Here is a 23,326-nt window from a genome sequence, read left to right as displayed (position 1 = left end):
AAGGCTGGAGACACTCATGAAACCATATTTTGCTAGTCTTTAAGATGCCACTAATTTGTGTTCTTATGGCTCTTTCAAGCTTTTGCTGGCAGGACTCCTAAATGGATTGTTATTGGTTCTCTTAAAGCACATTCCTATTCATGTTTAGACAGAAAAAAGTCTTACAATTCACAGCATTTCCCAGCTAGCCATGCTAAACATGCACAGGATCATGTTCATATTCTTTCTTTTCTCCTCTCTGCATTTGCTCATGCTTTTCCCCCTCTGCGATCACAACTGAGTTTATCCTTCTAAAATTATTCCTGCGTGTGTAGAGAAGTAGAGAGAGTTGCAAAAAAGCCTCTACTTCTCTATACAGCTAGGAATAATTCTAGCAGAGTACACACAGTTGTGGGCACAGAGGTCACATACAGAACAACAGATTTCCTGGCCTGCTCTCTAGGGAGCAGTAGTCCAAGAAAAGCAGATTGTGTCCCATTAGATTCTTCTAGGATGCGATTCGCCAGACCTGTCTGTTGTCTTCCTGCTCCAGGAACAAAGATGTACTGATCTATTGGAAACCCTCCCATAATAAAGGCACTTATTGAGATAGCTACAGCCATAGATAGGTAGGGTAATGTGACTGCATCCAAGTCTGCAATATTATATGCACTTAGGAGGAAGACAGCAGGCCTTTTTTCGGAACAAGCATGCACAGACTTGGGCTTGCAGGTTTACTTACTTGGAAGTAAATATTATTGAAACGAGTGAGACTAACATGCTTTCAGACAACTGTGTTTAGGGTTGGAAGTGGCAGGGAATAAATGAATCCTCTGCCAAATTCCAAGTAGCTGAGGTTTGAAATCATCAGTATTCACATCAAAATGAAAGAGATAGCAATCCAAACAGCCAAAAGGAACCTTGTTTTTTCCCCCGTTTCAGATTTTTGGTACTTGAAAACATCTCCTCTTTTAAAATGCCATGCCTGGGTGGGCTTTGCCTGTCTGGTTGTTGTTTTCACTCCACACCCTGCAAAAACTGCTCTTGTGAAAAGTGGAGCTGCACTAGAAACATATCCATAAAGATCCCTGTCCCCTGAATGCAGCCCTTAGGAACCCGGGAAGCTGCCTTATCCTAGGTCAGGCCATTGATCCATCTGGCCCAGTACTGTCAACACCGACAGGCAGCCGCTCTCCAGGGCTTCAGGGCCTATCCCTTCCTAGCCATCCCTGGAGATGGCCGGGATCAAAGCTGGGGCCTTCTGCATGGAAAGCAGGTGCTCGACTGCGGAGCCAGGCCTCTGTGCTTCTCGTCCTGTGCAACAGAGCAGGAATAAAATCCACTGCATCATTATGAGGAATAACATATCACCAACTGCCTTCTCTTGATCCACCCCTGCCCAGTAGAATTGGGAAGAAGCAGCAGCAGCAGCCGCCAGGAAATCTGTTGCTCTGTGTGTGACCGCTGCGCCCAAAGCTGTGTATGCTCTGCTAAAAGTATCCCTGGCCGTGCAGAGAAGGAGAGGCTCCCTTGCGGCCGCTCTCTCTGCTCCTGTACACGTCGCCTCGTCATCCTCATCGACGACATCTGCCCGCCCACGGTGCCGGGGCCTGCTGTGCTGGCCGGGGCGCGCCGGGTGCTGGCCAAGAAGCCCCGAGGCTCCCGACCGTGGCCAGCCCTTCCTCGGGAGGCGGCGGCCGCCCCGCCTCGCCTCGCCTCGCCCGCTCTCCGCCGCCTCGGACCGAGGTGAGCCGAGCCGGGCTCCCCCGCGCCGGTGTGCCTTCCGCCCGCGGCCCCAGCCCCGGCCTCGCAGACACTTTTGATGAGTGGGTTTTTGTGCGGATGGTCTGTAATGGTGCCTGTTTTGGGGTGTCCCGGGGGGTCCGGGAAGCTTTAATTCGCTCACAAAGGCTCATTTGCAGGTCAATGCCGCGGCACACTCGCCTCTCCCCTCCGCCTCCGAGGCCTTTTGTTCCCCCTCGCCTGCTCCTCACGCCAGATGGCCGCGGAAAATGCTAATTTCCCTCTCTCCCTTTTCGCCTTTAATTGCGGCTCTTTGCAGATGGGGGCCGGGGAGTGTGTGCTTCATTCAAATGAGATTTGCTTTTGGGTTTCCAGGCACGTTTCTTAAAGTCCTATCCGAGTCAGGCAGGGATTAGTTTGACAGGGAAGTGATTAGATTAAAATCTGCACATGGGGCCGGCTTCGATGCTCTCCTCCGCACCGTCCCCGACCCCCCCCCCCCGCACAGTCTAACCCTCCTAGGGTCAAGTCTGTGCTTGGGACCCCGGCCTGAGAGACGCTGAAGAAATGCGTGCCCCTCCCCCCCTTGAGGCCTGCAGCATCACGCATCAAACCGAACACTGCAGGGAGAGCGTTCCGACAACATCTCGAACACCCAGGAAAGCAGTTCGCCTGCTCAGGTGTGGATCCATGGCGGGGTTCAGACACAGACTCTCCACAAGTGTAGCAGAGAGGTACTGGATGCTCAGATGATGTGGTACAAAGTGCAGCAGCCGTGTGCTGTGAACCATCCCCAAGGGCTGGTGGTGGAAGTGTGCAAGCAGGGTGGGCCCCTACCCTTGGGCAGAGTGAGGCAGCTGCCTCAGGCAGCAGATGCTGGGAGAGGGCAGCAAGGTGTCCGAGGGGAAAGTTGTGTGCCACATGACCTGCCTTGTGCTCGCTCTGACACTCTCAAATTATCTCTAGGCTGCCTTTAAGGGTGGAACCTTTGCAAGGTGGTGTGCAGGGGAAAAACCACACAAAACCTCTTAGCTAGCCTGCTGCCTTCGGGTGCAGAGGACACTGCCCCATCACCAAAGGTTCAGCTACCAGTCCAGTTGCTGTACACAGAATGGGAGGGGGCGTCATCTTGTTCCTTGTCTCAGGCAGCAAAATGTCTTGGGCCGGCCCTGCATGCAGGTATTTACTTTCCCCCTATCCACCCCCCCCCCCCACACACAGAAACAATTAGAGAGGGGCCATATTTAAATGGGGCCACTGAATTATAAGTCACTGAGGGAGGACTATGTGAGAATGTGTCCATTGCCCTACAGATCCTCCCTGGATATCCCTCACCAAGATCTCCTGTGTCAAAGTACAGCACCTATTGGCCTGGTTTGCACATGCAGGAGACTTCAGCGGTCGAAAAGCTGTTCTAGGTGGCAGGGAAGGGCTGGAGCTCAGTGGCTTTGTACGTGGAAGGTCCCAAGTTCAATCTCTAGGGTCTCTAGGTGGGTCTGGAAAAGACTCCTGCTAGAGAGACCAGCAGTGGTGGCTGGTGGCTCCAATGTCAGTGGTGTGGTGAATTCACTCCAGGTTTCAGTCAGAACTAGTCAGAACTCTAAAAGGGCTATCCAGGGTGACCAGTGCTGACTGAAACCCTAAGCAGATGCACTGCCCCACTGGCATCAGAGCCACCAGCCTCCACTCCTGTATAAGGGAGCTTCCTGTGTTTTGGTTTTGAATGTTCCTCCACATTTAAAAACAACACCTCCTCCCTGCAAACAACCATGATGCACAGAGGGAGAATGGTTCTGTTCTAGCTTTTTATCTGTTGTATTGGTTTCCTATTTGCAAGGAACTTTTTGATGTCAGGGAGCATTCACAAATGTGATTCTCTTACCCAGGGTCTGAAGTGGTACATAAGAACATAACGTAAGAACATAAGAAGATCCATGCTGGATCAGGCCAAGGGCCTATCTAGTCCAGCATTCTGTTCACATGGTGGCCAACCAGCCGCCTGTGGGAAACCCACAACTATGACATGAATACAATAGCACCCTCCTGCCCATGTTTCCCAGTAAATGGAATAGAGAGACATACTGCCTCTGATACTGCAGGTAGCATAAAGCCAGCAGCTTCTTCTACCACTTCAACACTCTCCCATCTCATTCTGCCGCATGTGTAGCCCTCAGCCAACCTGTCAGTTGTATAGGATGTCAACTGCAGTCCTAAAGACACTTACTATGGAGTCAGCCTGCACGACGGAGCACAGTAAGACTTGCCTCTGAGTAAGTATGCATTATGTTTGCCAGTGTCAAGAAAGTTTTATATTTTGTCCTCAAAGCAAGTCTGTAAATCAGAACAGGATTATTATTCCCAGTTTACAGATGGGGAAATCAACCTGAGAAAGAAGGGGGGACTTGTCTGCTGCCACACAATGCATCCGTGCCTGAGAATGGCGCCGAAACCTCATATTCGAGATTCTGGTTAAAATGTCTACTAACTGAAGCATACTTCAAAACACCCACTCTCTGTGTATGTGAGAGACAGCAAGAGTGTGCATGTGTGAATTCATAAGCAGGTACTAGCTAGGTGATACGGCACCAATAATGTTTTCATTCTTACATATATATTCTTTATTCTTATTTACAACTAGCGAATGGACCCACCTTTGCACAGGTTGGAACAGCCCTTAGTTTAAGTCTTCAGGCAAACCTCTGCAGCTGTCAGAGAGTTGGACATATTGTACCCACCTCATCTGACTGAAGCCACTCCCACCGGCACCTCTAGGCATGGACCTGCCAGGTGCACCCCTGTAGCGCCTTAAGGGAGGAGTGTGTCTGTCCACTCCATTCCCCTGAGAGGGCCCGTCACAGACAGGCATATAACTGTGTCCCTTGGCTTACTAATATCCTCTGGCTTCAGACAGTACTGACTGCAAAGCTATACACTGCTTAGGGAAATCTGCCCAGAGTGGCTGAAAATGTTGGAGGGGTCTGTTCACTCCATTCACTGGAGGGCAGGGGGCTGCCCTACAGCAGGGGGGAGGGGCAGGCATATAACTCTGTCCCTCAGCCTCCTAATCTCCCCTGGCTTCAAACTGCAAAGCTATGCAGTGCTCAGGGAAATCTGCCCCTAGAGGGTGAAGATGTTACTGCAGGTTTCAACCACACGGACACATTGGAAACATTTAAATTAGTTAAAATTAGTTAATGCATTTTAAAAACAAAATAGCACAGAGGTGCACACCCTTACAGCCCCCTTATCATGCATGGCAAGTTTCAGTTGTCTAGGTTTCATGGTCTTGGCACTATAGTGCTGACAGACAGGCATCCTCTTTTATTCCTACATCCTCTTTTATTACTATACATTTCTATACAGTCAGTTAAACATTTGTTTAATACAAAATACTTAAACTTGTTGGGTAACAGATCCACCAAAACTATGTTGATTACATTGCAAATAGAGGGAAATATTTATTAGCCTGCTAAAGAAATCTAGTAGCCTGTCCTTTCATGCTGAAAACTGGAGCACACCCTGAGAAGCCTGGTTAGCCCACCACAGACTGTAAGAGTCATAATGCAACTAGAGAACATTGGATGGCCAGAGAAGCCATTGGATAACATAACAGTGGATGGCCCTGAGGAGCCTGGCTGGAGTACATAGGTTAGTCCCTGAGCCTGGCTGATAGGATAGGCTGGTTGGAGCTCACAGGTTAGCTCCTGACAGGTTAGCCCTTGTTATGTCCCTGATAACATAACATTGGATGGCCCTGAGAAGCCTGGCTGGAGCACACAAGTTAGCCCACCACAGACTGTAAGTCACAGTGCAAATAGATAACATTGGATGGCCGCAGGAGTTAACTACACGTTACATATAAATGTTTGTAACAGTGCCCAAGATGTCCCTTTAAAAAAAGCCACTTTAGAAGTGGTTGACAAAGCACAGAGAAGGGGTGAGGGGTGCTTAGCCCTCTTCCTTGCTGCCATCTATCTCCTCAAAATCACCCCCCCCCCCCAATAAGATTCCTAATGGCTTGAGGGAAAACATGCAATTGGAAATTGGCCAAGGGGAAGTTGGTTGCGGAAATGTAATTTGGAGAAGAGGAGTGGCAGGTAAAGTGTACATGAAGCCAAAGGTAGCCATGCTAAATAATGTTTTGAATTACAAATATCCTGAAGTGCTAAACTATGTAGCAGCTATAGAGTGTGAAAAGGTTGTTTGAAAGGTTTGGTTACTCAAAGGAATTTGTTAGTACTGGTTTTAATGGATAAGAAAACGCCTTAGGATCAACACTGAGCTCTGCCACTAATTTATTAGATGAGCCTGGGCAAGTCACTTAAGCTTAGCTCTTCTCGGTTTCCAAAAACATTGGAGCTCATCTTAACACTACAAAGGCTTAAACCAAAATCCTACCTACAACGTGATTGAAATGTGTATCATCAGGCATTAAAGCACATTTTTATCTCTGCATTGTTGTGTGGCCAAGAGGTGACCCTGGCTTTTGCAGTAAGGCAGTTTGTACGCCTAGCTTTAGGCAGTGGGTAAATGGAATCCATCAGAGGAAAGAGAAAAGACTACTACAAGTTCAATGTGCAGCTGAATTCTAGCAAAATGCAGGCCTGGGGGACTGCTCAAGCAAAGCAAATTTACCCTGGGATGCATCATAGTGTGAGATGTGCATGTATGAGCCCGCAATTGATCAGTAGGAACTCTGCTTTAAAGGTCAATATGCTAGTTTGTGTTTGCAAATTTGCTTCAACTACATTAAGTATATGTTTTTTTAAAAAACAAACATGTGATTTGATCTATTCCCTTTTGTGTATTAATAAAGTATTACTCAATGTTTGCTTATTGAAGTGATTCATATAGTTTAGAGTAGGGGCTTAGAGCTGTGTGCAGGAAACCCTTGCTTCAAATCTCACCTCAGTTTAGATAAAACACTAACTCTTAGCCCCAGCCCATCATATCCAGTATAGGCATAGTCATACCAAACTATTTTAGCTTTAAGAAAAACTCCAGTGACCTTGTACATTACATTTCTGTGCTTCCAAAGGGGCTGCTCTGTATTGATCTTGACATGTTTCTAGCCATCTCAGACAAAATGTGTATAAATCTCTGTTAAAGAATAAAGCTATTGGAAATGTCAATATGCAGGAAAATTGTTCTGTTTTGTTTTTTTCTAGTTATCCTCTAAAGAAGAAAATTCTTTTACAGAAAATTTGAATCCCACTCCACAACAACAGACGCAATTTCCAGTAAAAAACAATTGGAAGTAGGGTGCAGCTCTTACAAACATTTCTGTTATTGAAAGCAACTCACAGAAATGAGCAAAATATCAAAAACATTTTAAAGCCTACAGATTGTCCATATTCTTATTTTAAAAATACTTCAAATTGATTTGTTTACTGCTTAATAGGCCATCCTATATGTTCTTTAAAAGAAAATAATTCAAGAACCTTTATTTGCTTAAAGGCTTGCCAGTAAAAAGGCCCCAAATCCTAATCCTCTTTCTGCTGCACTCCAGAGAAACTTAGGAAGCTCTTTGACTATTGACTTTTTCACGTGGAAACCGATCTGCTGAGGCTGGAAGTGAAAAGAGGCCGTTCCTTGCAACAACAACAAAAAAAGAAACTCTGAAGAAGTCGTCATCCTTGGCCTGTGTTGTAGCAGCAGCAACAGCAGCAAAAGCTTTCTGATCCTCAGATTTGTAAACTTGTAGACATAATAATGCCATTTCTCTAGTGTTAGCAGGTGTCCTGTCTGGAAGTTGCTGCCTCAGCCTCCAGCAGTGCTGCCTGGGAATTAGAAAATTGTCTGTCTTTCCTGAACCGTGAAGTGCTTCTCTTAAATAAAGGCCAGGTCAGATGTTAAAGGGACATTCTTGTCTTCTGAAGCCGAAATAATCTACAGTCACGTAGAGAAATGAAGGCATCCTCCTCCTCCTGAAATGGTCAATCTCTTGATCTGCCATTCTGTTCTGAAGATTGAGGGAATGGGAGAGCAAACGAATCAATGAAAGCCACTCCTATTTCCTTGGCATAGCCCCCTCTCCATTGCCATTCTGTGCTCCATATCCCTGAAACATCTAATAGTTTCCTGTTGAGTCTCTACCATTTCAGGCAATATGTTGCTGAAAATTATTTCAGGATTTCTTACCCCCCCCATCCTTTAGTTCATTTTGTTGCTGGCATGGAGTTGCATTGCTTCTACTGGATTAAAAGCCATGACTCTGCAGGCATCTAAAAATAATATAGTAAGCTATCAGTTATATTTTGTTTCCATCTTCCTGCCTAATTCGTTTGGGTATGAAACAATTAACAGATCAATCCTGTGGTGGTGGTGGTGAGAATTCCATGGTGGAGGTTCTACCATTTCCTAAGGCAGGGGTGGGGAACCTCTTTCAGCCCAAGGTGAATTCAGTTTCAGAGAAGGCCTTCCTGTGGTGGGTGGGGCCAAAGGCAGGAAGGGTGGGGCCAGGATACAAAAAAATACCAGCATTTTTCAGCTTAAAGTTCCTACTGCCAGTAACTACACCACAAGAGAGACATTTCAGTGATTAGAAAGAGGTAGGGGGACTGCACAAAAGCTGAGAAAACACAAAACAACCGGTGGTTGGGGGAAAGGGGAGGCAGGGAGAGGGGGCGTGGCCATCTGGGGAACCTCAGAGAGCCAGATTGGGACCCCAGGTGGGCTGGACGTAGCCCCCAGGGCTGAGGTTCCCTACCCCTGGCCTACGCTTTGCTGGCAGGCTGTGGCCAGCGTAGGAGGTGTGTGTGTGGTGGTGGCGGGGGGGCTTACATTATAAAAAAACTCAGGGGAGGCTGGTGGCTCCGATGACAGTGGGGCAGGGAATCTACTCCACTTTTAGTCAGAACCAGTCAGAACTCTAAAGGTGCTATCCAAGGTGTGAAGCTCCTTTAGAGTTCTGACTGGTTCTGGTTGAAACCCAGAATGGATTCACTGCCCCACTGATGTCAGAGCCACCAGCTTCCACTGTAAAAACTCCCTCCGATTGTGGTTGATGGAAGGGAAGTAACTATGCCAGCTCCAGGGTTGGGTAGCTGAGGGCTCTTCTTGGTGACATGGTGGGGGAATGAGAGGGCTCTGCAAATAAAAGAGGGAGGGCATGTCGATCTAATTCGGGGGGGGCATGTATGACCCTCCAGATGTTGCTGGATTGCAACTCCCATCAGCCCTAGCCAACATAGCCAATGGGTGCGGGATGATGAAAGTTGCAGTCCAATGACCCCTGGAGGGCCACGTGTTCCCCATCCCTGATCTAATTACTTCTTACCCCTAATTCTACTTTACTAATTCCAGCCCAAGGGAGCTTAAGTTTCACCATAGAAATGATTGGTAAATGGAAATTATGCAGAATCTGTTTTCCGCCACCAATGCGTCATTTTTTAAAGGCGGCACCACTCGTAAATATTTATTGTCTTATTATCAAAATAATATCCTGCCTGTTAGCACCCACCCCACCCCCACAGCAGATAAGAAGTAATTCTGATCTTACTTCTGATGTAAATCAAATGGGACAAGATTAAAGCATATGGCTTAATAGCAGTGATAGACAGAAGGATGTCTGGGTGTAATGTAATAGATTGGCTAGGATTTCTGGCTCTCAATAGTTTAACAATAACTCACAAAACTGAGTGTGTATTTTTGTTTTGCTTTTTTTTAAACTGCCATAGCTAAATTTCTATGAGGGGAGGGATGTTTAGTTTCTTCCCCTGTAGTATAGATACTCCTGCTGCTTCTCTGTGTTAGAACCATGATGTTTAATAATCTCACAGGGTTCCTCATGGATTGAGACACTCCCAGAGGTGTTGAAAGGGAGGCTAGCTGGGTTCTGCATAAACAGAGAGAAATCTGAATTATTTAGCTTAAATACCCCCAAAGTCACTGGGGGCAGAATCCAACGGAGCACTTATGCCCCTGCCAATTCTCTCATGCCCCACCAATTGCATTGCACAACCAGCCCCCATTGCTTCTGCAACTCAATTTAGTGCTTTCAGGGCAACCCAAAACAAGTGGAAAAACTCATTTCTGGAAGGAGGCAGGTCGGTGGAGCTCACATAAGCTCTGCTCTCCTGCACCCTTCCAGAAATGAGTGTTTTCACTCATTTTGGAACTCCCTCTAGGAAGCGCTAAATCTCCCTTGTGTAAGCGGTGGGTCAGCTTGTGCAACGGAAATAATGGGACCCACCGCTTACAGAAAGGAATTGATGTGGCAGAAGGGACCTGGCAGGGGTGTAAGCTCCCTGTTGGATTCTGCCATCCGATTGCCATTTCAGAAACCAGTGATTTCTTGATAGCTCTGCCTAGTTTTAAATATTTGAGAGTCAAAACACCTAAGCATCTCTGTTTAATGCTAATTACGAGACTCTGCTCAAATCAATACAAAATGACTGAGATAATTGGAATGACTTATTCTGGCTGGGCTGGGTAGCCACAGTAAAGATGAAAGTCTTATCTAAGCTAAATTGTCTCTTATATCTGTTACTTACCACAAGGCACCTCTACAATGTTTGCTATCTTCATACAAATTCCCCCCCCCCACCGCAAAAAAACAGTAAAGGCTGTTTCTGTGTAGTTGAAGTCTGCCCACCCCTGGTCTAGGGCCCCATTTCTGTATGTCTGAAATCTACAAAGGAAGAAGTTGATACCTGGATTCTAATTCTTTAAGCCAGCCCACCTCAAGCTGGTATACTCAGATGTGTAGGACTACAATGCTGGCTCGGGAAAATGGGAGTTGTAAGCCAACACATCTGGAGCACATCAGCTTGGGGAAGGCTGCTCTAAGCACATCTGGGACCTTCTGCGTCACTTAACCCTTCCTGAGATAGTGGCTTTCATATTCTTCCAAATGTCAGAATAGCTCTTTCAAATCTAGTAGATACTACTGTTTTGGATTGTCTCAACAATGTTGTTGTGTGTGGATAATAGCACTGCAGAGGCTTGGAGATGGTATTGTAGAACTGTCATTGCCTGCAGTGTGAAGATTCTGTTTTGGTGGCCATCTGTGGTTTCTGGTCAAAGGTGTTGTGCAGGTTTCTATAGCATTTCATGCAGTGACTAGAGAAGTAAAACAAGCCTTCAGAAGTATCATCACTACTTCTGCAACAGATCTGTATACAGTTTGGCACATCTGTCATGGATGCCAAGTGCATGGGGTTTATACTGAGTAGAACTCCTTTTCTCACGCCCCACTTTCAAAACTATTTGCTTACAATCCCGCCCCCCCCATTACTGAAAGGTTGGGTGCATACCCATAGAAGGGTGCAGGTAGCTCTCTTAAACAGAAAAAGAAGGGCACACAATTCACTTAGCAGTGAAACTGACTTGTCCAAATTCTGCTTGGCTTAGTAATGTTCACTTTCCTATTGCCTCCTATGGGACTTGGGGAAGCAGCTACAAATAAGAATTAGGAAAGACCTTCCCCCCAAAGGGAGGCTCTCCATTCCCACCATTATGATTATAGTTATCAAACTCTCTATATTAGTTCAGAGCAAGCCACCCCCCCACCCCAGTTTCTGATTAGTGGCATTCATCATGCCATGAATTAAGTCAAGGAATTGTCATACTTGCTGACTGTCAGCTTGTTCTGTTGTCTCTAAACTTCCAGTGGGTTTCCTATTATTTCTGCATAAAGCATTATCCTACAGGTCTGTAGTGTGAAATTCAGTTTTGTTTTTAGTGTATATCAATGCAACAAATGCATCTATAACAACAAACAGGCAAACTGAAGAACTGAAAGGCTGTTGGAGGGGGAGGAGAAGCATTGTGGGTCAACATTTCTAGGTTTTGCTCATTTCCCACGTTTCGATATACAGGGGCATCATCAACAAAGTAATTTACTTACAGCTAGGCATAGAGTTTAGAATAGGCTTGCCATGTAGCCTAGTAAACATCTAATTTCTGTACTCTACAACATTCTGTACACTACAACAGTGTTCAATGGGGTGTTCTCCAGATGTGTTGGACTACAAACCCCATCATTCCCAGCCAGAATACATTTCTAAAATTCATTTTTAAAATTAGAGCATAAGACAAATCCAGCTCAACTGGAACAGTGGTCTAGTCCAGCCTTCCCCAACCTGCTGCCCTCCAGATGTGTTGGCCTACAACACCCCATCATCCCCAGCCAGCATGACCAATGATGAGGACTGTGGTCCAACATTTGGAGGGCACCAGGTGAATCCTTATGCTGAAAGCTTAGTGCTAACACACACACACACACACACACACACGTATATTTGTATATGCTAGAGCATACAGAAACAAATAAGTGGCCAGTGTACATTAAGTAAGACCAGAGTAGCGTACCCCCATCTCTGAGCTCCAGATAGTAATCTGGCCACCACATGCTCAACAAATTGAAGTTTCCAGACAGCTACACATAGAGAGTATTACAGTAATTAAATGTGGAAGTACATGAGATTTTGGAAGCATATAATTCCAAGGAAGGAGGGAGTGGTACCATTAGGACAGGACTTTGGGGCAAACATCCAGGTCCTACTCAGCAGAATGAGCAGGACGGCCCCCAAACACAGCAGGGCCAATTGACCACATTTTCAGGTAAGACACATTATCAGCCACTCCCCAGCCCTGGATGACCGGAGTTTAAAATTACCTAACTGCATTACTTGAACAAGGTTGCTCATCCAAGCAATGCTCAGGGCCAGGTTTACAGAACTTCAGCAGTAGAACTGAGTCCCTCCCATGCCAGTTCCTGGCTGCATTTTACAAGCACCAACCAGATCATGTTACTGACTAACACTAGAATCATATTTGTCTGAGGGAAGAGGGCCTGCCTCATAATATATTTGCCCATTAGAGGAGCAGGAAAGACCAAAAACGTTGTTGTTGTTGTTGTTGCTGTTGTCATCTTTTTGTGTTTTTATTTAAATTCTGAGGAAGGAAAGAAGGAAGGAAGGAAGGAAGGAAGGATAGATTTTTATGAGATAGCTTTGGTGAATCAGACCTTACGGGAGACAGCTTTATAGTGAATTCTGCATTGCAAGGGGAGACGGAAGCAAAATGGTGGTGGTTCTATTAGAGACTGGCCACCCCAGCTGCAGTAACCTGATTGTATATATATAGGCAGGAGTGCTCTACCATATCTACTTTTCTGCCCATAATCAATTCAGCTTCCAAAGAGGCCCCAGATGGGCTTTTTGCTAGGCTTTTGATTAAGTGGCATACATACGCAGCAGTCTGTCTCCTCCCTCCCCACCCCCCTCCCGGCCACCAAAAAGAAGACACAATACACTTGCTATGAACTCGCTCTCTTAACAAAGATCCAGGAAGGTATATTTTGGGGAGTACCCATTCTGGGTACTTATATTAGATGAGCAAAATATCAATTTGTTGTTATTTTTATTATTATATTATTATTTACTATACTATTATTATTATTTACACTGAATATATTGTGACCACATTTTTCATCTTCACATCAAAATGGATTTTAAAAAAGAAAATATTGCACAACATTTGCCCTTTGTTCTCACCCCAAATATATTTGCTAAATTTTGATGTTGAAGAAAGATTCCCATGAAATCTTTCATTAAGAAATTAATGAAAGTAGCTGAAAGCAAGGATTGCATAACTGGTGAATTGGTATTATTAACCTGTTCATTCCTGCTGCACAAATTAAAAAAAAATGTGAATTTTTAGCTGGAAATGAATAGGAACTGTCCCCTGTAAAGTGGGGAACAATATTTTAAAAATCATCCATGTACATATCTTAATTAAGTCATTGATACTGACATTTTAAAATCAGAAATTATACACTTGAGGAAGGACTGTAATAACAACAAGAAACTGTTATTTTCATGAACGATGCCTTAAAATTTACCTATAATGGGATAGATGAGGCTTTGTTTCATTCATGAAAGAAGTGATAAAAAAGACACTGGATAAACTTTAAGAACACACAACTGAAGAGATGAAATAGTTTGATTTACATATAAGAGTTGCAATGGCCGATAAATACAATTCTCTATCTGGATCTGTGTAGGCTAAGAGCTGTTTGCATTTTAGCAGTTATTGAGGGAACTGTCTGACAGCCACATCAGTATAAAAATGAATGAAGATTTCCCTCTAACAAGCTTTCCCTTAATTTCCCTGCAGTAAGCCTCACCCTTTGGGAAAATGTTGTAGGATTATCACTTGAGGACACTCCTTCCATTCCAACGAAGAAGGGATTTTAACATTCTATATTCACTTTCTGGCTGCTGGACATGGGGGAAATATGTTAAAAGGAACATTGCAACCTCTATGCTTGGAAGAGTGAGCAAAGACAAAGAGAATTCCTGGTTCTCATTAACTCCAAAGGTTAATATTATTCCAATCAGTCCAATTATTTTATTACCACATGAATCCTATAAAATCCTATTTCTTGCTGCAGTACTGTTTCTAGGACACCTTAAATTCAATCACCTCCCAAATGCAAGGATTCTAAATCTAGTAAATGTGTTAACACACACACATCTAGATCCTTGTGACAAATGGCACTTTAAAGTCCCCTGACAAATGAAGAAGCCCCAGTTAAATATTTCAAGATCTCCGCTACACGAGCTTCCTCTAATGCATGCACAGTTAGGGGACATCTGTCTTCCGCACCTAATAAAGTAGTCTAGGTATAAAATGAACTTCATAGGATTGCTTTGCCGCTAAAGGCACATATGGCTCATAATTAGCTGGATATCTCTTATAGCTAAATGATTTCTCTTTTGCTCTGCCTCTCTCTCTCCCTCTCGCCCATTCGCATCAATAATAGGAGCCAACAAAGTTCCGATTGTTCCCTGTTGCGGGACATTATGTGCCTGAATAAATGGATGTTGGCTGTGTCTACATGGATTTGCCATATGGCTACAAAGGCCAGAAGAATAGGGGCAGTGTGCTTTGTGACGGGAATAAGAAGGAGGCAGTGCCATGCAGGGTGTAGCCAGTCAAAGTCGAGGAGAGAAACAGAACAGCACACCTTTCAAAGATATCTCAGAGAGGAAAAATTAGTTCTCCCCTCTTCGCTAACAAGGTAACTTGGAAAACTATTTCCACCTTTGCCAAGTGAATATTCAGCCTTCCTGTGAAATGGTAATCTCCAAAAGGGCATGCATTTGTTAAGAGAGCCTACAAAGGGATGCCAATTGAGACTGCAAGATTTAAACAGAACAGGGTGGAACTGGATGCAAAGATAGCCATAGAGCAGTGAATAGCTCTCAGTCTATGATTTAGGAAACACACAAGGAAGCAAAGTAAAGATCTATGACTTTCCGAATCTTGTAGATCCCAAACCATGTTCATCCATAGCAGAAAACATGCTGTGCCATTTTAGAGACAGGTAAGGGCCTTTCCTATTCCCAAGGATAATTTTGAGTTCAATAAATACACAGCTCTGACTCATTAATTGTGGCCTAGTGAAACCTGCCCTCTCTGTGTGTTGTTTCTGTTGCAGGGAAATCACATTTGTCTAACACTCAAAACCACAATACTTTGTCTATGAAAAAAATACATTTTTCTCTCCAGCTGACATACCAGTTAAAATAATATTGTGTGGATTGTGCATTCATGAGTGTCACAGGCATGTATTAGATATTTCATCCCCACATTTACTCAAATATAATGGACTATCAAATAATATAGAATAAGATTTGAACTTCCAGAAAGCTTTTGGCAAAGTACCTAGCCAAAGGCTCATGAATAAATTCAGCAAATGTGGGATAAGAGGGCAGGTCCACTTACAGATTACTAACTGTTTAAACAACAAGCAGCAGAGAGTGAGAGTAAACAGATGGTTCTCACAACAGAGAGAAATGTCTTGCAGAAGACAGTCCCCCAAGATATCTGTATTGGGTCTAGTCCTTTTAGCTTTAACTTTTCATAAATGATCTGGAGTTAGGGGCAAGTAGTGAGGTGGCCAAATTTGGAGATAACATCAAATTATTCAGGGTCATGAAAATTCAGGTGGACTGGGAAAAGCTCCAAAAGGATTTCTCCAGACTGGGCAAATGGGGAAAAATGGCAGAATTCAATACAGGTATCTGTAAAGTGATGTATACCGAGGGCAGAAAATCCTAACTTCACATATGCACTGATGGGGTTTGAGCTGGCAGTGACTAATCAGGAAAAAGTAGGGATGGCAGAGAATTCCGCCACTGATTCAGAATCCAGCCCTTTAGAATCCAGCCCCCCGGAATCCGTGGCAGAATGGCCTCCTGCCCCCGCGGAATCCCCCCAGGACGGAACTTACCTGGGGCGGATGCGGCGACTCTGGCGGCTGGTCTCCTGGCCGGCTGCGGCCAGGCTGCTGTGGCCGCCATTGGCGTCCTTGCAGCTATGATAGGCTACGCAAGTATTTATGTAGCCTATCATGGCTAACCCCCCCCAAAAAACCAGCGTACGCAAATAGTGGCGGCTACGGCGGCTGCCATTTGCGTTCCCTATTTTTCGCCGTTCTAGCCTACGTAAATATTTACATAGGCTATTACAGTGAAAAAAAGGGGAACGCAAATAGCATAGTGGGCGCTATCTGCGTTCCCCTTTTTTTCGCCGTAATAGCCTACGTAAATATTTACGTAGGCTAGAACGGCAAAAAATAGGGAACGCAAATGGCGGCGGCCATAGCTGCCACCATTTGTATATGCTGGTTTTGTTTGTTTTTGAGGGGGGTAGCCGTGCGTAGGGCAGCTTGGCTGGACGCAAATGGCGGCTGCTATGGCGGCCGCCATTTGTGTCCGCAGCAGCCCGTCCACGGCCGGAACTCCGGCTGCGGACGGCCCTGGCCGGCTGCTCCGCAGAGCCGCCACGGAGCGGAGCCGGCCAGGCAGGATTCCAGGGGGGAGGACCGGATCACCTCCCCCCCCGTCGAGGATTCCAGGGGGAGGGACGGAGCGCCTCCCCCCCCCCACCGCGAATCACATCCGCGAACAGGTAAGTCACTTTTGTACATCCCTTAGAAAAAGATCTTGGTGTCATGGTGGATAGGTCTGAAAATTTAAACTCGGTGTGCAGCAGCTGTGAAAAAGGGAATTGCATGCTAGGGATTATTTGAAAAGAGAAATGAAAACTGCTCTTATCTTAACACATGTATACAAATAGATGTTGGAGATGTATTTGAAATAGTCTGTACACTTCTGGTCACCTCAGCTAGAAAAAGATAGCATAGAACTAGAAAAGGTGCAGAAAGGGGCAACCAAAACATCACTAAAGGGGACGTGATAGAAGTTTACACAATTATACGTGGTGTGGTGAAAATGGGTCGGTGCTTTTCTTCCTCTCTTAAAAAATTCAGGGACCTCTAGTGAAATTTATTGACAGTAGATTCAGGACAGAGAAAACAAAGTATTTCTTCACACAACACATCATTAGTTTATGGAATTCACTAACAGAAAACATGAGGGACACACTATGGCTTTAAAAGGGGAGACTTTAGACACATTCATGAAAGATAGGTTAATCAGTGTCTATTAACCTTGGTGACAATATACCATCTCCAGGTTCTCAGGCACAATACCATTGAATACCGGCTGTTACGGAGCATTGGATGGACAGGGATATTGCCTTCAGACTCTGTTTATGGCTTTTTGGAAAATATCTGATTAGGCTACAGTGGGAAACAGGATCCTGGAGCATAACCTTTTGGTCTGATCCAGCACATTTCTCCTTATGTTCTTATAAAACCACTATATTGGCTTCTCTCCTATAAAAGCAATTCCTGTTGTGTTAAGTATGTCTGATGAGAACACTAATATATTGTCATCTTATTTCTTGTATAAGACAGAATCCAGATGAATGATTTTATAAATTCTAGAGCAGATTATTTGAGTGTATACTATCCCACCTTCCCCCCAGCCTCTTTCGGGATTTTCAGTCCACATATTGCTTCCACCCACAACCTGGTGCTCACCAGATATGTTGGACCCCACCGGGCTGGCTGAGGAATGCTGGGAGTTGTAGTCCAACACATCAGAAAGACACCAGGTTGGGGAAGGCTGACGTATTGAATAATACCAAGGAGTTCCACACAACACAATTTCCCATTTCCATGCCATTTTGTGAACTTTTCACCATTTTGTTGGGTTTGTTCAGACATTGTGCACTGTTGCATGTTTCAAAGTTCTATGAAGGCCCCTCCTCTCCAGTGATGGAGTATACATCTCCCCACATTGTTCTTTAAAACAGCAGCAAGCAGAAATATGAGTATGTCCTGCAGCATCCTATCTCAGCCACCCTCACATTTTCCCACCCATAACATGAAGAACAGGGTATGATATTGCTGATGCTGAATTGGGGCTACCTACGGCCTAGTGCTAAGAATACATCCCCTCCCCTATCTGGAAAGGCCCCAACTGAGACTTCATAGGCATCAGCCTACTGTGCTGTCTGGGGCTGACAGGAGTTGCAATCCAACAACATACCCAGGCCTACTTCACTAGATGGATAAAGTGGACTGAAATGGTGGCAGAAACACATACAACGGAAGCAATGAAGAGTCTTGTGGCACCTGAAAGACTAACACATTTATAGAGCATGCTGGCTGGGGAATGCTGCAAGTTGGGAGGACATTTTTCTGTCTAAACATGCATAGGATTACACCTTTAGTCTGGCATAACCTTTTGTGGGCCAGATGGAAATTGATACATTAGCTATGCTAAGGCTACCATCCAACAGTTAGGTGCGCTTAAACTCTGGATTGTGGCCTAAATGAGCAGAGTAAGCACCACAGATAACAGAAGTGCAACCCCCCCCCCCCAAACAACAAATACTAAGATAGCTGAAGAGCCCCCCTTGAGCACAAAGAGCTCGACTCTCTCTGGGTCTTAAGACATTTGCGGGAGCATCCCAGATTCAAGGTTAGCTGCCAAGCTCTTTCTGTACAGATAAATAGGATGCTTTGAAAGCGGCTGAACTCCTAAATCAGCTAATAACCGATGGCTCCGTGCACCTTGGGGGAGGGGAGCGGGAAGGCTGCTGCAGCAGCGGCCGTCCCATCTGAAGTATTTGAAGGCTGCGCGCAGGGATCTTTCATTTCAGAAGCTCCTATTATTAGTCGAGGGGGGGTTGGGCCGAGACAATGGGAGTCCCAAAGACACCTGCTTGCATGAAAGCAAGAGAAAAGCCCGTAAATCCTGGAAGATCCAGCTGCCTCCCTCCATGTATTGTTGCCTTTTAATAAGGAAGGGGTGGGGTGGGGGTGAGAAGCCCTTCTCCCCCACCCCCTCTCTTCCTTTTCAAAAGGGAAAATCGCCTCCAATCCTCGCTGTGGACAGAGGCGGACGATAAAATCACCCCCTTCCCTGATTAAGTGATCCTACAGCTGGGCGGAATCAATGTCACTTTTATTTTGAGGGCAGTTTCATAACAGTAATCCGCGAGAAGAGAGTCGATGATGGAAGGAGCTTAGAGCGTGGGCTGGTTTTCAATCCATCCCACGGGCCGGTGCTGGGTTCTTAAAGCTCCCCTCGTCCAGAGGGGCTGCTTTGAGGCGTCTCAATCTCACAGAAAGGCGGGATGAGGCCGGGGCCCCAGAAAAGAGGCGCTGGGTCGGAGCCTAAGCAAGGCCTCGCAGTCCACTAGTAAGGGCGCCATCCCATTCATGTTTAACCAGAAAAAGGGCCTACAATTCCCAGCATGTCCCAGCCAGTATGACTGGCTGGGGCATGCTGGGAATTGTAGGCCCTTTTTCTGGCTAAACACGCTTAGGATGGCGCCCTAAAATATTTTCAAGCCACCTTCCCTTGAAGGGGTTGACATCAGAACAACAACAACGCCCCCCCCCCCCCCGGCCGTGTCTGGTCGTGGGAAGATTTTGCTGGAGCGGATCTTTTTGGAACTTCTTTGTGTAACAGAAATGGGGGCCCTCGGCGAGAGAGCGAGAGCGATACGAGGGATCCGCACTCTTCAGAGGTCGCGTTGGGAACCGAAGGGAAGGGGCCGTGACGGAGGGGGGGAACTCAGCAGTCAGCATCCACGAGCGTGTCGTGCGCGTTTCCTTCTCAGCATCGGTCAGCGCCCGGGGAAACCCGGATCCTGCTACCGGGTCCTCTCCTCGACCCTGACCGCTCCCCCCGCCACCTCCTCTCCCGATTTCTCTCCCTGAAACGCCGCAACTCCTTGGACGCTAAAAGCGGGCGTCCCTGAAACGACCGCGCTCCCTTCCACGGACGTGGTAAGGGGCGGGGGCCGGGTCCGGCCCTGCACACGAAAAGCGCCCCGGTTCGCCCTTCAGCCGCCTAAGGCCGATTCGCTGCGCCCCTTTCAGCATCCGCAGGCCCCGCGGAGGCGACGCCCGTTGCAAAGCTGCCGTCCGCCACAGACTTTAATCAGGCTCGGGGTGGAGCCCCCGAGTCGAACGGCTCTACGCGCCTTTGCGCGGAAGCAGGTTCTAGTGGCTCGGGGCGGGGGCGCTGGCTTCCTCGTAAGGCCCCCTGGAGCGAGGGATCCGCCGCCAGCCAGCGGCCCAGGAGTTCGGCAGACGCGTCTCCGCTCCGAGCGGCTGCGGCGCTAGCGCCGGGGACAAAGATTTCGGCGAGCGCGCCGGGCTCCACCCGCGGCAGGGTTTGGGAGGGGGCGGCGTCAAAAGGGTCACTCTGCGCCGCTTATGAATATTTTAGCACAACGTCAGAGCAGCAAATAACCGAGCCGCGGAAGTTACCGTAAAAACCAGAAGAGATTCGTCCACCCACACGGAAGGCCGTGTCAGTTTTACTTTACTAGCTCTTCTTTATTGTTCCGCGGGTACGCTGGGGAGACAGACGAGCAGACGTTAAAGTTTTACCTTCTTTCCGGAAGCTACCAGAACTCTGATTTCCCCTTTCACAGCCTGATCCTAAATCTGTTTACTCGGAAGTCCCACTGATGATGAATTTTCTTGATATTCAGGGTTCAGGGTGCACGCATCCAGCCTTATCCTAGGCATGTTTACTTGCCTGTTTACTTGCTTACTCCCAGGAAAACGTGCACAGGACTGCAGCGTTATACGCACTTAGCAGGAAGTAAAGCCTATTGAACACGATGGAGCCTCCTGATGAGAAATAGCTGTTTAGGAACAAGTATGGACTACAGTCTTAACCTTACACGTACTGCGGTTCTTCACTTACTGGTAGTAAGCAAAGAGCTTAGTAATTACCATCTTAACAGGTTTGTAGAATCTGTGCAGTGAACACGACGTCAGGTGATTGTTTACCATTTCATTTGAATAATTTGAAACATAATTGCAAATGTTTCCCCCATCAGAAGTGGTCTCTAGGCCACAAAAGCTCACGCCACACAGCTGTTCGTCTTTAAAATGCTACCTTTGTTATTTTTACTGCCACAGACTGACAGGGAAGCTATTTAATAAGTACTTCATTAGTTGCAACTCCATCAGAGACCTGGTGAAGGTATTAATTGAAAGTGGGGTGCAGAGAGAATATGCTAAGGCTGCAAGATTCCAAACGCAGACCTACTCCTGAGCAAGTCTCATTGGTTTCAGCCTCTTCTACTTGCGTGTAAGTGAGTTTAGGGACCTTATAAGAAATTTTATATCCTGATCCTAAAAACCTTTGGAGCAACTTTGAGAAAAGTAGGTGTGCCTAACAAAGCACACAGTTAAGAGCTTTGAGGCCTGCAGTCCTAAACACAAGTCCTTGGAAGTGTCCATTAAAATCTATGGGCACACTTTTAACTCTCATTAATTTCAATGGAAGACTTAAAGCACATGCTTCAATTTCTTTACTTGAAATCAGTGAAGGTTAAAAGGGCTCAACTTTAACTAGACTGAATTCTTAAGAGGGTAAATATTTTTACACCTAAGGTGGGGCTGTGAGTTCCATTTATTTCAATGGGTTTAGGGACAGCTTTTTTATAGCACATTTATATGAAAAGTTCAATTGAAATTAATGGGTCTTATATTTGAATATCCTACAAATCTTTACTTGGGAGTCTTAGCTCAAAGTCAGTCACACTAGTTTCATTGGTACCTGTTGCCAAGTTCCTTAGGATCATAACTTTAGAGTTATCTATCTAGATGGGGGTGGGGGAGAATAAGATAAATTTTTATTGAAGGCCAGGATGTTGACATTCAGGAAGATTTAAGAAAGGTAATTATTTGGAGGCCTTGAAGCATGCACAACTGATGCAATATTTTGTAAAAATATAAACTACTGTGTGGACAAGACCAGACTGGCTCTCCTATTGTGTTAAGAGCTCCCTGAGTGCATTGACATAGCAGAAGAACCACTGTAGTTTCTCGTGCCAATGATCCTTAAATAATGGGTCACTAGATTTAATCGGCCAGTTCAAATCCTTGCAGTGGTGTGTGAGGGGTGTGCCAGAGCATGGCACATGTCAATGGAAATGGAGGCACCTAAGAACGTACCGTCAGCCAAGGCCTCCTCTGCAAGAAGAGGGTATCTATGTGGTGGAGCAGCAAAGTGGCTCTTTAAATCTCCTGTTACACCTTTTCATCTGATGATGAAGCAGGCTCTAGTCCACAAAATCTTATGCCATAATAAAAATTGTTTGTCTTTAAGGTGCCACAAGGTATTTCTTGTTTTTGCTGCAACAGACTAACATGGCTCCTCCTCTGAACACTTTTCATGGATAAATGTGGCTTGCACTCTTGATAAAAGTGCAATCCACATTTCTCTGAAATCCTTGGCAAAATCTTCCCTGAGTTCATTGTCAAAGCACTCTCGTTTTTCTTCTCTCAACAGTACAGTCCTAAAACAGTCCTAAATTTACAATTAAATCACACAGTAGTATGATTACTACTTAATTACAGAGCACCCAAGTGCATGTTTGCCATTATAGTGTAGGGGGGAGATGCAGCCAGTCGAAGCTCACCAGCCGCTGAACTTCTATGAAAGCAGATGGTTGTTACGCAAACATACTCGATTGGATCTAGATTTAGTCTTATTTAAGAGCAGACCTGTCAATATCAACTTGGTCTGGAGCAGACTTGGGAGCTACAAAGGGAATTTGTTCCGCCAGTGGTGATCATTGCAGTGGCAGGTGGTTACCACTGGATACAACTGAAAGACACGAAACACCAACAGCTTTCTTACAAGGTGGGTGAGATAAACCTTCCCCCCATTTAAGGTGGCTGTTCTGTCAACAAAGGAGACAAACTAAACATACATAACACCTAGATTTCACGCTTTTGAGGTGGGGAGAAATAATGGCGAATGCAATGCCCTCAGCTCAGTATCGTGGCTTTAATGATATCTTCCAACTTGGCATACCCTTTCCCTTGTTCAAGCCACATCCAAGGGATGGGTTAATAGCAGCCATGCTGTGCCTTTGGCAGCTGAACACAAGTTAACCTCCTGAAACTTTCCACCTGAAATTGTAAATACTCTAGAGATCTCTGCTACTGAAATCAATTACCCTTCCTACCAAAGGGCATGTGGGGCTCAAGGAGCTAACAAGGTTGCCAACTTTTCAACCAGTCTCTGCAACCACTCAGTCTGCAGTAAGTAGCAGCTGAAAAGTACTGATCTGCATGCCAGGAAAAGCCTCACTTGCTAATTTCTGCAAATCAAGCTCGTTATTAGAAAGCCACAGCTAGCAGTTGGCAACTGTGGATGTTAAACTACAGTGGTTTTGTAATCGGATGGTGTAAACTCAT

General features: G+C 45.7%; 1 long non-coding RNA gene across 1 annotated transcript; it reads left to right on the top strand.

Annotated features, from left to right (window-relative positions):
- The first annotated feature begins 1,572 nt into the window (after positions 1–1,572).
- Positions 1,573–7,974, top strand: LOC146357795 (uncharacterized). The gene is made up of 3 exons (XR_014786890.1): positions 1,573–1,725; positions 3,890–3,992; positions 6,891–7,974. It is a non-coding gene; the product is annotated as an uncharacterized LOC146357795 (long non-coding RNA).
- Positions 7,975–23,326: the final 15,352 nt, after the last annotated feature.

This window comes from Heloderma suspectum, chromosome 1, assembly GCF_057233095.1.
Source record: "Heloderma suspectum isolate Gila_16-S chromosome 1, 16-S_ref, whole genome shotgun sequence".
Lineage (NCBI taxonomy): Eukaryota > Metazoa > Chordata > Lepidosauria > Squamata > Helodermatidae > Heloderma > Heloderma suspectum.
The sequence above is the reverse complement of the archived record's forward strand: the minus strand, read 5'-3'. Positions and strand labels throughout refer to the sequence as shown.